At 38.9% G+C, this 13,588-nt stretch overlaps 1 protein-coding gene across 13 annotated transcripts in view; it reads left to right on the top strand.

Moving 5' to 3' along the window:
* DENND1A (DENN domain containing 1A) overlaps nucleotides 1-13,588 on the top strand; it is a 544,832-nt gene that overhangs the window by 187,651 nt on the left and 343,593 nt on the right. Inside the window, exon 1 of one of the 13 annotated variants that reach the window (XM_031654871.1) lies at nucleotides 5,994-6,098. The exons of the other annotated variants lie outside the window; for them this stretch is intronic. The gene's annotated coding sequence lies outside the window, so the exon portion shown is untranslated. Of the gene's footprint in view, nucleotides 1-5,993; nucleotides 6,099-13,588 lie in introns of those variants that run through there. 13 annotated transcript variants of the gene reach the window in all.

The following is a 13,588-nucleotide window of genomic DNA, read 5'->3' as shown; positions in this document are numbered from 1 at the left end:
CTCTGTAAACCAGCACAGTAACTGAGATAGAAATTAACATTTTTCCTACTTCTTGTCTTTAATCTAAAAGACTACATTGTCTGAAATATCTGAAATTTTGAAAAATGGATAAATGGATCAGGCTAAAAAGAGGAAGTAGTTATTCTGCTTACAGAGTTTCCTTTGACATTGTTGACATTGATGGTGAGTAGGGAAGCTAGCTTAGTTATGGATTGTCATTCTGAGATATCCGATCATGTCCGTTCATATCTCTTTCCACTTAATCACTTGTAAAATTTTGATTGTTGGAGTAGAATATTTATTTCCAGTTATGCCATTGAAATTGTTTTTAACATAAATACTCGAGCAGACTTCTCACTTCTAAAAGCTGCTGAGGTTTGGTGTGATTTCAGCCAGGCATGTGTGAGGAGAAAAAAAGGAATGTTACGTTGGCCTAGGAATATGGAAACTTTGAAAGAAGAAATTATATGATTTCCTAGAGAGGGTACAAGAATTTAGATGCCATTGAGAGAACCCTTAACAGTAGCTGACCCCTAGTAGATTCTACATAAGTATTTATTGAATGAATAACAGTTGCTGAAATAACTATTTCCTAGTCCCGTTACTTGCCTGTCCATACTCTTTCTCTCTCTCACTCTCCCTTCCTCAACATCTTTCTTTGCCTGAGAACATTTATTTGTTCCGCAGAAAGTAGGTGATGCCATCATGTTTAATTACCTAACATTCTAAAGCACAGCTTGTAGATTGAGAACTAGATTCAAATTCTGACTTATGAGCCATGTGATAAATCATATCACTTGACTGGTCTGATCCCTGTTTCCCACATCTGTAAAATACAGGTAATGAGGCCTACTTTGTAAAGTTGTTAACATATGTGTAAATATGTTATATAAGATACCTAATTTAGGAGTTAGCAACAGAGTTTTTTTTTCTAGGGAGGAATTTCATGTTTTTCCACATATGCTTTTCTCCTGCTCTCAAAGGGAATAGTAAGAAAAGGTCTCAAAGACTTTGCTACCTGTACAGATCTCCCTGCTCATTCAGGGAAAGTAGTTACTGGGTAGACCAGCTAAGAGTAACTGAAAGTGTCCCAGACTCTAAATGGGAGATTTATAATAGCCTGTGGGAGTTGTTTAATGCTTATCTTCTGTACCTGTACTCTATACTGAAAGTAGATTAGATCGTTAGAAAATATGTTTAGACAGGTGACTAAGAAAACCAGATTTCTATTTTTGCTTGCTTTTTTTGACAAAAAGATAATCTCAGAACATTAAGCAGCATAGAGAATTATGGAGAATTATCTGAACTTAAGTTCCCTTTTGTACAGGATTTTTTATTTTTTTTTCCAACTTTTAAGTTGAGGGGAATATGTACAGGACGTGCAGGGTCGTTATATAGGTAAACATGTTGCGCAGGATTGCACTGTAAGTGCTCCCCTTCTTAAACACACTTAGAGGTGGTTTTGTAAGAATTAATTCTAAAACTCTCCCAATGTAAACTGATAAATCCATGTGGTCTTATAACCTGTGTGTGAGTTATGTGATCCTAACCCTTGGTGTTTTGTGTGAATAGCCAATTATATGAAGCCTTTTTTTTTTTTTTTCTCCTATGTACCAGGGAATTAAGAAACGCTCTGGAAAAGGATGAAGAACTCTGGGGTGTAGAAGAGGGAAGAATTTTTTTTGTCAGATTTTATTTTACTGCAATAGATTCCCTTAAGATTTCACAAGATGAGAGTATGTCATCTTTTTTCTAAAGATTTTCTCCCTAATGCTACCTCATTTTCTAAACTTTCATTAATAGCTCTTTGCAGCTGAAGCAAATATTTCAGATCTTTCTCGTGCCCTCCTCCAGCTGGGAGTGTCTTTCACACATCAAAGGCAGATATGAGCCTCTCATTAAAAGATAGTATGAGTTCATCATCTTCGAAGAGTAGGACCTGAAAACCTGAGATAACTTTCAGCTGCAAGTCATATCTAAGCTGGACTGAGATTTTTCTGTGGGTTACCGCATTTCTTTTCTCAATTCGTCACTCCCAGGTTCTCTAAAATCTGACTTTCTCTCTTAGTTTTATTTATAACTGAAAGTTATCTTTATTCAGAATACTAAGTTCGTTGTAGAGGTTAGGAAATATAAATGTTTTAACGTTTATTTTTGATAAGAAAATCAGGACTCTGGAAACTTAGGAAGCAAGCCCAGGGTCTGCTTGTTATTTTCCCTCTCTGTCCTTCTGCACACTTTTTTGTGCGAGGCCTTATTAATATCCTCTCACTGCACTGCCTGCTCCAGTGTCTATAAGGTAATTATTTGAAACTTCATAAGTCAGCTCTGAAAACGCCACAAATCCTCCTCTTCCTAACTTTTGCTAATGAAAAGCAACCCTGAAATCAGAGTGGTTGAACAGATTTCTTCAGAGTATGGAGAACAATGATTATGTCCTTCAGATTTTATTTTTGAAAAAAAATTCTAGATCCCAGTGAAGGCTGGAATGTGACATTCTATCTAAAAGCCCCAGACTAAAGGTTTTTAGCTCCTTTTGTGTGTATGTGTACGTATGCATGCTTGTGAACAAGTTATTGCAAAATGTTGCAGGTTCCATCGTTTGAGTAATAGCCACAGCAAATTCCAATTCTTTTCCATAGTATTTACTTTTCTCACTTTGCTCAATTTCAAGCTCTGTGTTAGTATTTTCTAGCCAAAGGTGAAAGTTGTCTCCAGATAAATATTAGGATGGCCTGCCAGCCAAATCCCAGGCAACCCAGTGAATTACTCTCTTTGATAGTAGACAGGTCCAGTTCAAGTTGCTCTGAATGGCATTTAACTATAAAACAATAGCCTTAACAAAAGTTGCTGGTATCCTTGAAATGGTTTCATACCAGTAGCCAATTCTTTCAGCACTTTAGGATATGAGGCTTGTTCCATCAGAGTGCCAGCTTTTGGAGCTTTACATAGCCAATGAATGGTGAAAGAGGGAAGAGAAAATTATGTAGATGTATTGAAAATGCATGAAATAAAAAATGAAAAGCAAGCAAACAAAAACTTCACTACACACACACACATACACACACACACACACACACACACACACACACAGACAGAAGCTGTTGACGCGGCAGTTTTTCATTCTTTATGGCTCTAGGGACAAGTTTAAATTGGGAAAAATTTTTTTATTCTCTTGTGCTGTGTTGAACAGGAAGGCAACGTTTGATGTAATCTGGCCCAGATGTCAGCAGTGTGCAGTCTTGTGATGATTATTTATCTTCAGGTTTTTATTTTGGAAAAGGAGAATCCACAAACAATTGTTTAGGGTCATAAGCTATATTTAATGACTGTTTTTAACATTTTGTGTATGCAACAAACAAACATGTATTTTAGTTTAAATATGTTTTAAATTTAATTTCATTTTAGCTATTAATCTTAAAATTCTCTTTAACAAATACTGGTTATGAGTCCCTTGATAGATGTTAATATGTTCAGTGCTTTACATTCAGGATAGCGTTCCTCTTCTTTCAATTTCTTATTCTTCTAGGAAGTTTTCTCAGCTAAGACTGTTAAACTAGTGGGCCCTTTTAAATGGTGTTTGAAAGAATTTTCTCATATAAATTTCCCAGAAGGATATCAGTATTTTGGGGTTAGAAAACGGCTTAGAATGTAAGTGGCAAAAACTTCAATAACGGCTCCCAAATGGCAGTCCATTTACTCACATTTGAGGGGATTAATTATCTTGGAATTCAGGTGTCTTTGTTTTAACAGTATTGTTTTTAAAATATTTTCAAAGATGAGCATTGCTTATGATTTATACCTGTCTCTTATCTACCCCCTTTGAAGTGCTGGTGATGGTTGCTAAGACCCCTGGAGAGAGTGGATTTTGAGATTTCATTGTGGGGATGGGAGGAGTGGGGAGTACTTTTGCCATATAATACTATTTTAAAGATCGAGGAATGTATACAAAAATCTTTGCTTCTGTTACGTTTTTTCCAAACACAACTAAGCTTTCTTAGTAAATTTAATTTGAACTACTACTCAGTTGTATAGTGAGTTGCTCTTTAAAAACTGAGTTCAGGCTCGGTGTGATGGCTCACATCTGTAATCCCAGTGCTTTGGAAGGCCAAGGCAGGAGGATTTCCTGAGCCCAGGAGTTCGAGAGCAGCCTGAGTAACATATTGAGACCCCATGTTTACAAAAAATTAGCCAGGCATGGTAGTGCACACCTGTAGTTCCAGCTACTTGGGAGGCTGAGGCAGGAAGATTGCTTGAGCCCCAGGAGTTCAAGGATGCAGTGAGCTATGATTGCACCACTGCACTCCAGTGTGGGCGACAGAGTGAGACCCTGCCTCTTAAAAATAAACAAGAACAGCAACAGCAACCATCAAAACTGAGTTGAATTAAAGGCTAAATTAAACATTTTAAATATATTCCATATGAGATGCCAATATTAATTCTAACCTAGCACAATAATAATTCCAACCCAGGCAGGATTGACTCCTGTTCTCCATTAGCTCACCTCATTGACTTCAATGGAATTTTTGTCTTAAAAAATGCTGAAAGATTATATTGACATTCTGTAACTTCTAGATCAGTAACCTCACAGCATTGGTAGTTAGTCCATTAAGGTAATCTTCACTGGCATCAGTGTAGGATAGCAGAAAGATGAGGAGTTTTAGGACCTGGATTCAGGTCCTGTATGTACTGCCAATAGGCCCAGTGACATTGGGCAAGATGCCTGACTTATGTCTACCTCATCTGAAAAATGAGAGAGTTGTCAGTGTCCCTTAAGACTGAAATATTCTGTGATTCAAAAGATTCAAATCCAAATAATGTTATTAAATTCCAATGAGCTCATTAGGGCTTTATTGCCATAATTCATGTTTTTTTGACAATTGTTTTCTTATTCCCAAGAATGCGTTTGAGATGCATGATCAGAGGGATTACAGAAGTTTTAGTGCAGTCTTGCTAATGCATGGCAGTATTTCTAAAAAAAAAAAGTAATTGCATTTTATTGTCAGCATTGTCATCACTTTTAGATAGGACATTAAATATGAGACCTCATTTATCCCTTAAAGTAGGTAGGAACAGTGATTCTGTGATGTTCTCTTCCCTTCCCTAACAGCTCTTCTGGGGAAGCTAAGACACAGAGCAAGGGACTTTTTCCTTGTGATATCATAGCATGACCTAGCCTGGAATTCGGATGTAGTAAGGAAAGAACCACTAGGTTGGCAGAGAGACCCTCAATCTAGACTCCTCCCAGAGCCTGTTGGACTCTGATTTTGGATATGATTCTGGGCTTCTCTCCTTCCAGAAAATGGAAATGATAACATTAGCCCTTCCAAGCTTACAACATAGCTCTTACAGGTCATGTGTTATCATACACTCACAGAAGACCTTCTTTTTGTTTATTTGTGCCTTTAGCCTTGATAAAGACAAAACTGCTATTGGTGTGTATAGTTACTATAAGGATTTTTAGTTCTCATCAGAACTACTTATCCAGCTATGAGTATATTTGTAGAGAAGGTGCAGTGTAACTAGCTAGCTTCAGTGATTTTTCTTTTTTCTTTTTTTGGAGACAGGGCCTTACTCTATCACCCAGGTTGGAGTGCAGTGGCAGTGGCACAGTCTCAGTTCACTACAACTTCTGCCTCCCAGGTTCAAGCAATTCTCCCACCACAGCCTCCCGAGTAGCTGGGACTACAGGTGCACACCATCATGCCCGGCTAATTTTTGTATTTTTGGTAGAGACTGGGTTTCACCGTGTTGGCCAGGCTGGTCTCGAACTCTTGACTTCAAGTGATCCACCCATCTTGGCCTCCCAAAGTGCTGGGATTATAGGTGTGAGCCACCACACCCAGCCAAGCTTCAGTAATTTTTTTTAAAAGGTGACTGTTGTTTTGGGAATTCAGAATTCTTGGTTAATAATAAAAACTTTAAAAAAGGAAACATCTCACCACTTATTGTTTTGTTACTCATGAGAGGACAATTTCTAGAATTTCAGGCAAACACTGAGCATGGTGTATGTGTCACGGACAACCTGAGGAAATCATGATGATGGCTTTTTTGACTAGGACTTCAGAGATCATGGGAGCATCATGAAGTCTCTGAAAGTGAGTGCCATGGGGCAGCGCAGAGAGTATGAGCTGTGGAGACAGATGGGTTTGTGTTTGCTTACCAGCTCTTGCCTGCCTATGATCTTCTTACCTAACGTCTTGCAACTTATTTTTGTCATCTTTGATGTTCAGAGGTAAGGACCCACCTCAAAGGGTTGCGAGAGAGAGAGAGAGAGTGTGTACAAATTATTCAGCAGAGTGTCTGATACATAGTGGGGACTCCATGAACTCATTCCTCCCTGGATGAGCTGGCTTGGAACATCTAGAAATGGTCATAATGGAAATAGGAGTATTTTAATTTTTATCACCTGGTTAATATTGGGAAGTTCACTGAGCCACTGAGCCTTTAGATGGATGTGCCCTTTGATATCTTCCTTGATTTTCTTGGGGGTGAAAAAGCCCAGAATATAAACTCAGAAGGTTAAAATCCCAGCTCCTATTTTCCCAGCAATATCTCCATGAGCATCTCCAACTTTTCTGGCTTATCTTTCTCCATCTACATAATGAGAGCAATCATAAGTCCTTGGAGGATTATAGCGAGGATCAAATCATAACGTTTGATGCTGCCTGGTAGTCGTAACTGGTTCCTACACAAGTTTTACCTAGTGACGACTTGAAAGCTAATATGGTTTTTTTAAAAAAATAAAAAAATTATTTTCCCAAGCCCTCTCTCGGGATGTGCTCATGTGAGAGGATGAGGCAGAAACTTGCTGTAATACATGCCCATCATACGTCTAGGACCAAGTGCCCTGAACATTCATGTGCATTCTCTCCTCCAGCCTTCACAGCAGTCCTGCATAGGAAGAATTATCCTCGTCTCACAGAAGAGGAGAAGGAATCTTGGAGAATAGTTATTAACTGATATTGTCAGTATTTGAACCTAGCTCCATTTGACTCTGAAGTATATGTTCCTCCCATTCTTTTGTCTTGCCCCCATCCCAAACTTGATGCCTTATTTGACTTAGGTTAAGGAAACATGTATTGGGTGTCTGTAGATGCCATATACCCCACTGTAGACACTGAGAATGCAGTGATACGCAAGACATGCACTTTCCCCACTTTCACATGGCCCAAGATCTGAAGGCAGACGTATAATTAAACAATTACTTGCAATATTGAACCCTGATAAATAAAGTTAAATTATTATGTAAATGAGTAGTCATCTGTGTATTTTAAACAGGCAGTTTTCTCTGAATAGGTGACTTCTGTTGGTTTCAGGGTATCACATAATCTTAAAGTAGTTCTGCTTTTGGGGTGAATGTAACATCCTGTATTTCTATAACTTAAGCTTATCTTGCTAAAATGTGAATAAAAACTTAATAATGACTCTGCCTCTACATTTAAAAAAAAAAAAAAAGTTACCTGGGCTTGGTGGCAGACACCTGTAGTCTCAGCTACTTGGGAGACTGAGGTGGGAGGATCAGTTGAGGCCAGGAGTTCGAGGCTACAGTGAACTATGTGCCTCCCTGTACTCTAGCCTGGGCAACAGAGTGAGACTGTCTTGAAAAGAAGCAAACAAGAGGCCTGGTGCCGTGGCTCATGCCTGTAATACCAGCACTTTGGGAGGCCGAGGCGAGTGGATCATGAGGTCAGGACTTCGAGACCAGCCTGGCCAACATGGTGAAACCCCGTCTCCACTAAAAAGTACAAAAAATTAGCTGATCATGGTGGCATGCGCCTGTAGTACCAGCTACTTGGGAGGCTGAGGCAGGAGAATTGCTTGAACCCAGGAGGTGGATGTTGCAGTGAGCCAAGATCGTGCCATTGTACTCCAGCCTGGGCAACAGAGCAAGACTCTGTCTCAAAAAAAAAAAAAAAAAAAAAAAAGCAAACAAGAATATGATTCTATAAAAAGTAATATTCAGGAGTAAACAAGGAAGTTCTTAAAAATAAAGAAAGTGAAAGCAAGGCTGGATGTGATGGCTGCTGCCTATAATCTCAGTGCTTTGGGAGGCCAAGGTGGGAGGATTGCTTGAGGCCAGGAGTTTGAGACCAGCCTGGCCAACATAGTGAGACCCTGTCTCTACTAAAAATTAAAAATATAAAAATTAGCTGGATGTGGTAGCACATGACTATAGTCCCAATTACTTAGGAGGCTGAAATGGGAGGATCACTTGAACCCAGGAGTTTGAGGCTACAGAAACCTATGATCACACCACTGCACTCCAGCCTGGGCAACAGAGCCAGATCCTGTCTTTAAAAAACAAACCAACTGGCCAGGCACGGTGACTCACACCTGTAATCCCAGCACTTTGGGAGGCCAAGGCAGGCAGGTCACCTGAGATCGGGAGTTTGAGACCCACCTGACCAACATGGAGAAACCCTGTCTCTACTAAAAATACAAAATTAGCCAGGCGTGGTGGTGCACGCCTATAATCCCAGCTACTTGGGAGGCTGAGGCAGGAGAATTTCTTGAACCCAGGAAGTGGAGGTTGCAGTGAGCCGAGATCACGCCGTTGCACTCCAACCTGGGCAACAAGAGCAAAACTCCATCTCAAAACAACAGCAACAACAACAACAAACTTACTAACTCATTTATTGAATGCTTACTATTTGCTTAGTGCTCTCCATGCATTCTCTCATTTAATCCTCGTTAAAAACTCTTTGAGAAGGCACTATGGCCCCCATTATACAGATGAAGAAACCTAGGTTTGGATAGATTAAGTAACTTGCCAAAAGTGATACAGCAAAACCTTGGCAGGATTCTCATTCCAGAGCCTCCATTCCTAACTAAATTCAATCAGATAAATTGTATTAGAAGAGTTGCAATGTATTCGTTTTTCAAAATTAATAGATCTGGTGAGACTTTTCTATTTTGATTTATGTACAGTAAAATTTCCTCATTTTGTATAATTTACTGAGTTTTGACAAATACGTAGTCATATATCTACTACCCTAACCACAATATGAACACTTCTATCATCTCCCACTCTAGTTCTCTTGTATTGCCCCTTTTGTAGTCAAACCCTCCTCCTACTCTTAACCCCTCTTCTCCATCTCTGTAGTTTTACCTTTTCCACAATGTTCCAAAAATGTAATCACGTGGTATTACCTTTCAGAGACTGTCTTCTTTCACACAGTAAAATGCATTCGAGATCCATCCATGTTGGTGTGTGTGTCTGTGATTTATTCTGTTTTATTATTGAGTAGGTATTCCACTGTAGAATGTGTTCACAGTTTGTTTATTCACTATTGAAGGACATTTAGGTTGTTTGGGGGTTTTATGATTATGAATAAAACTGTTATAAACATTTGCACATAGATTTTGGTGTGAACACAAGTTTTTGTTTCTTTTGGATGAATACCTACGAGTGGAATTGCTGGGTGTATGTTGCCAAGTATACGTTCAACTTTGTAAGAAACTGCCTGCTTTCCAAAGTGGTTGTATCATTTTGCATTCCCACAAGCAGGGTATGAGAGATCCAATTGTCCCACATACTCACAAACATTTTAGCTATTTGAATGTGTAGTAGGAGCTATTGTAATTTTTCAATTTGCACATCCCTAATAATCAGTGATTGGGGCATGTCGTGCTTATTTGTCATTTGTTTATCTTCTTTGGTAAAGTATTCGAATCTTTTGCCCATTTAATTGATTTGTTTCCTTATTGTTGAGTTTCAAGTGTTCTTTAAGTTTCTTGACATAAATCTTTTTTCAGATATATGATTTGCAAATCACATTTTGTCCCAGCCTGTTATTTATCTTTTCATTCTCTTAACAGTGATTTTTCACAGAACAAATGGTTTTAATTTTGATAAAATCGTAACACATCTATCTTATCTTTTATGGATCATGTTTTCGGTGTCATGTCTAGGAACTCTTTGCCTATTCCAAGGTCACAAAGATTTTCTCCTATATTTTCTTCTCAAAGTTTTATAGTTTTATGTTTTACCTGTAGATCTGTGATCCATTTAGAGTTAATTATTTTTAAGGTATAAGGTATAGGTTGAATTTTTTTGTAGATTGTTTTTTGTTTTGCATATGAGCATCTAGTTGTTCAAGCACCATTTGTTGAAAAGATCATCTTTTCTCAACTGAGTCATCCTTGTGCCTTCGCAAAAATTAATGGACCACACGGTATTTGTGTGGGTCTCTTTCTGGACTCTATTCTGTTCCATTGTTCTATGTATCTATCAATACTATACTGTCTTGATTGTGACTTCACAGTAAGTCTTGAAGTCAGATAGCATTAATCTTCCAGCTGTGTTTTTTATTTAAAAAATTTCTTTTATTATACTTTAAATTCTGGGATACATGTGCAGAATGTGCAGGTTTGTTACATAGGTATACACGTGCCATGGTGGTTTGCTGCCCCCATCAACCTGTCATCTATATTAGGTATTTTTCCTAATGCTATCCCTCCCCTAGCCCCTCACCCCCCGACGGGCCCTGGTGTGTGATGTTCTCCTCTCTGTGTCCATGTGTTCTCATTGTTCAACTCCCACTTACGAGTGAGAACATGCAGTGTTTGGTTTTGTACTCTTGTGTTAGTTTGCTGAGAATGATGGTTTCCAGCTTCATCCATGTCCCTGCAAAGGACATGAACTCATCCTTTTTTTTTTTTATAGCTATATAGTATTCCTTGGTGTATATGTGCCACATTTTCTTTATCCAGTCTATCATCTATGGGCATTTGGGTTGGTTTCAAGTCTTTGCTATTGTAGACAGTGCTGCAATAAACATACGTGTGCATGTGTCTTTATAGTAGAATGATTTATAATCATTTGGGTATATAACCAGTAATGGGATTGCGGGGTCAAATGGTATTTCTGGTTCTAGATCCTGGAGGAATCACCACACTGTCTTCCACAATGGTTGAACTAATTTACACTCCCACCAGCAGTGTAAAAGCGTTCCTATTTCTTCACATCCTCTCCAGCACCTGTTGTTTCCTGACTTTTTAATGATCGCCATTCTAACTGGCATGAGATGGTATCTCATTGTGGTTTTGATTTGCATTTCTCTAATGACCAGTGATGATGAGCTTTTTTTCATATGTTTGTTGGCTGTATAAATATCTTCTTTTGAGAAGTGCCTGTTCATATCCTTCACCCACTTTTTGATATGGTTGTTTGTTTTTTTCTTGTAAATTTGTTTAAATTCTTTGTATATTCTGGATATTAGCCCTTTGTCAGATGGATAGATTGCAAAAATTTCTCCCATTCTGTAGGTTGCCCGTTCACTCTGATGATAGTCTCTTTTGCTGTGCAGAAGCTCTTTAGTTTAATTAGATCCCATTTGCCAATTTTGGCTTTTGTTGCCATTGCTTTTGTTGTTTTAGTCATGAAGTCTTTGCCCATGCCTATGTCCTGAATGGTATTGCCTAGGTTTTATTCTAGGGTTTTTATGGTTTTAGGTCTTACATTTAAATCTTTAATCCATCGTGAGTTAATTTTTGTATAAGATGTAAGGAAGGGGTCCAGTTTCAGTTTTCTGCATATGGCTAGCCAGTTTTCCCAACACCGTTTATTAAATAGGGAATCCTTTCCCCATTGCTTGTTTTTGTCAGATTTGTCAAAGATCAGATGGCAGTAGGTGTGTGGTGTGATTTCTGAGGCCTCTGTTCTGTTCCATTGGTCTGTATATCTGTTTTGGTACCAGTACTATGCTGTTTTGGTTACTGTAGCCTTGTAGTATAGTTTGAAGTCAGGCAGCATGATGCCTCCAGCTTTGTTCTTTTTGCTTAGGATTGTCTTGGCTATGTGGGTTCTTTTTTGGTTCCATGTGAAATTTAAAGTAGTTTTTTCTAATTCTGTGAAGAAAGTCAGTGGTAGCTTGATGGGGATAGCGTTAAATCTATAAATTACTTTGGGCAGTATGGCCATTTTCATGATATTGATTCTTCCAATCTATGAGCATGGAATGTTTTCCCATTTATTTGTGTCCTCTCTTATTTCCTTGAGCAGTGGTTTGTAGTTCTCCTTGAGAAGAGGTCCTTCACATCCCTTGTAAGTTGTATTCCTAGGTATTTTATTTTCTTTGTAGCAGTTGTGAATGGGCGTTCACTCATGATTTGGCTCTCTGTTTGTCTATTATTGGTATATAGGAATGCTTGTAATTTTTGCACATGGATTTTGTATCCTGAGACTTTGCTGAAGCTGCTTACCAGCTTAAGGAGATTTTGAGGTGAGACAATGGGGTTTTCTAAATATGCAATCATGTTGTCTGCAAACAGAGATAATTTGATTTCCTCTCTTCCTATTGGAATGCCCTTTATTTTTCTCTTGCCTGATTGCCCTGGCCAGAGCTTCCAATATGTTGAATAGGAGTGGTGAGAGAGGGCATCCTTGTCCTTGTGCTGGTTTTCAAAGGGAATGCTTCCAGTTTTTGCCCATTCAGCAGGATATTGGCTGTGGGTTTGTAATAAATAGCTGCTATTATTTTGAGATACATTCCATTAATACCTAGTTTATTGAGAGTTTTTAGCATGAAGGGGTGGTTGAATTTTGTTGAAGGCCTTTCCTGCATCTATTGAGATAATCATGTGGTTTTTGTCATTGGTTCTGTTTATGTGATGAATTACATTTATTGATTTGCGTATGTTGAACCAGCCTTGCATCTCAGGGATGAAGCTGACTTGATCGTGGTGGATAAGCTTTTTGATGTGTTGCTGGATTTGACTTGCCAGTATTTTATTGAGGATATTCACATCAAATGTTCATCAGGGATACTGGCCTGAAATTTCCTTTTTTTGTTGTGTCTCTGCCAGGTTTTGGTATCAGGATGATGCTGATGTATCATCTGTGTATCTATCTGTACTATACTGTCTTAATTGTGGCATCACAGTAAGTCTTCAAATCAGATAGTATTAATCTTCCAGCTGTATTTTTCATTTTTAAAATTGTCTTACCTATACTAGTTTCTTTGCTTTTCTACATAAATTTTGCTCTTCTAGTTTCTTGACCTTTAATAGCTATAGAAAATCCCACTGTGATTTGGTTTGACATTGGATTGAATGTATAAATTGACTTGGGGAAAGATGACTTTTTTGGTGTGTGTGTGACGGAGTTTTGCAATTATTGCCCAGGCAGGAGTGCAATGGCATGGTCTCGGCTCACCGCAACCTCCTCCTTCTGGGTTCAAGCAATTCTCCTGCCTCAGCCTCCCGAGTAGCTGGGGTTACAGGCATGTGCCACCAGTGCCTGGCTAATTTTGTATTTTTAGTAGAGATGGGGTTTCTCCATGTTGCTCAGGCTGGTCTCTCACTCCCGACCTCAGGTGGTCCGCCCGCCTCGGCCTCCCAAAGTGCTGGGATTACAGGTGTGAACCACCGCACCCAGCCACAAAGATGACCTTTTAACAATATTTGGATCTTTCAGTCCATGAACATAGTACATCTCTTCATCTATTTAGGGATTCTTTTTTTTTTTTTTTTGAGATGGAATCTCTCTCTGTTGCCCAGGCTGGAGTGCAGTGGTGCGATCTTGGCTCACTGCAAACTCCGCCTCCCGGGTTCATGCCATTCTCCTGCCTCAGCCTCCCAAGTA

Source organism: Papio anubis, chromosome 13 (genome assembly GCF_008728515.1).
Source record: "Papio anubis isolate 15944 chromosome 13, Panubis1.0, whole genome shotgun sequence".
In the NCBI taxonomy this organism is placed as follows: Eukaryota; Metazoa; Chordata; class Mammalia; order Primates; family Cercopithecidae; genus Papio; species Papio anubis.
Note: the sequence above shows the minus strand (reverse complement) of the source record. Positions and strands in the feature narration are given on the sequence as shown.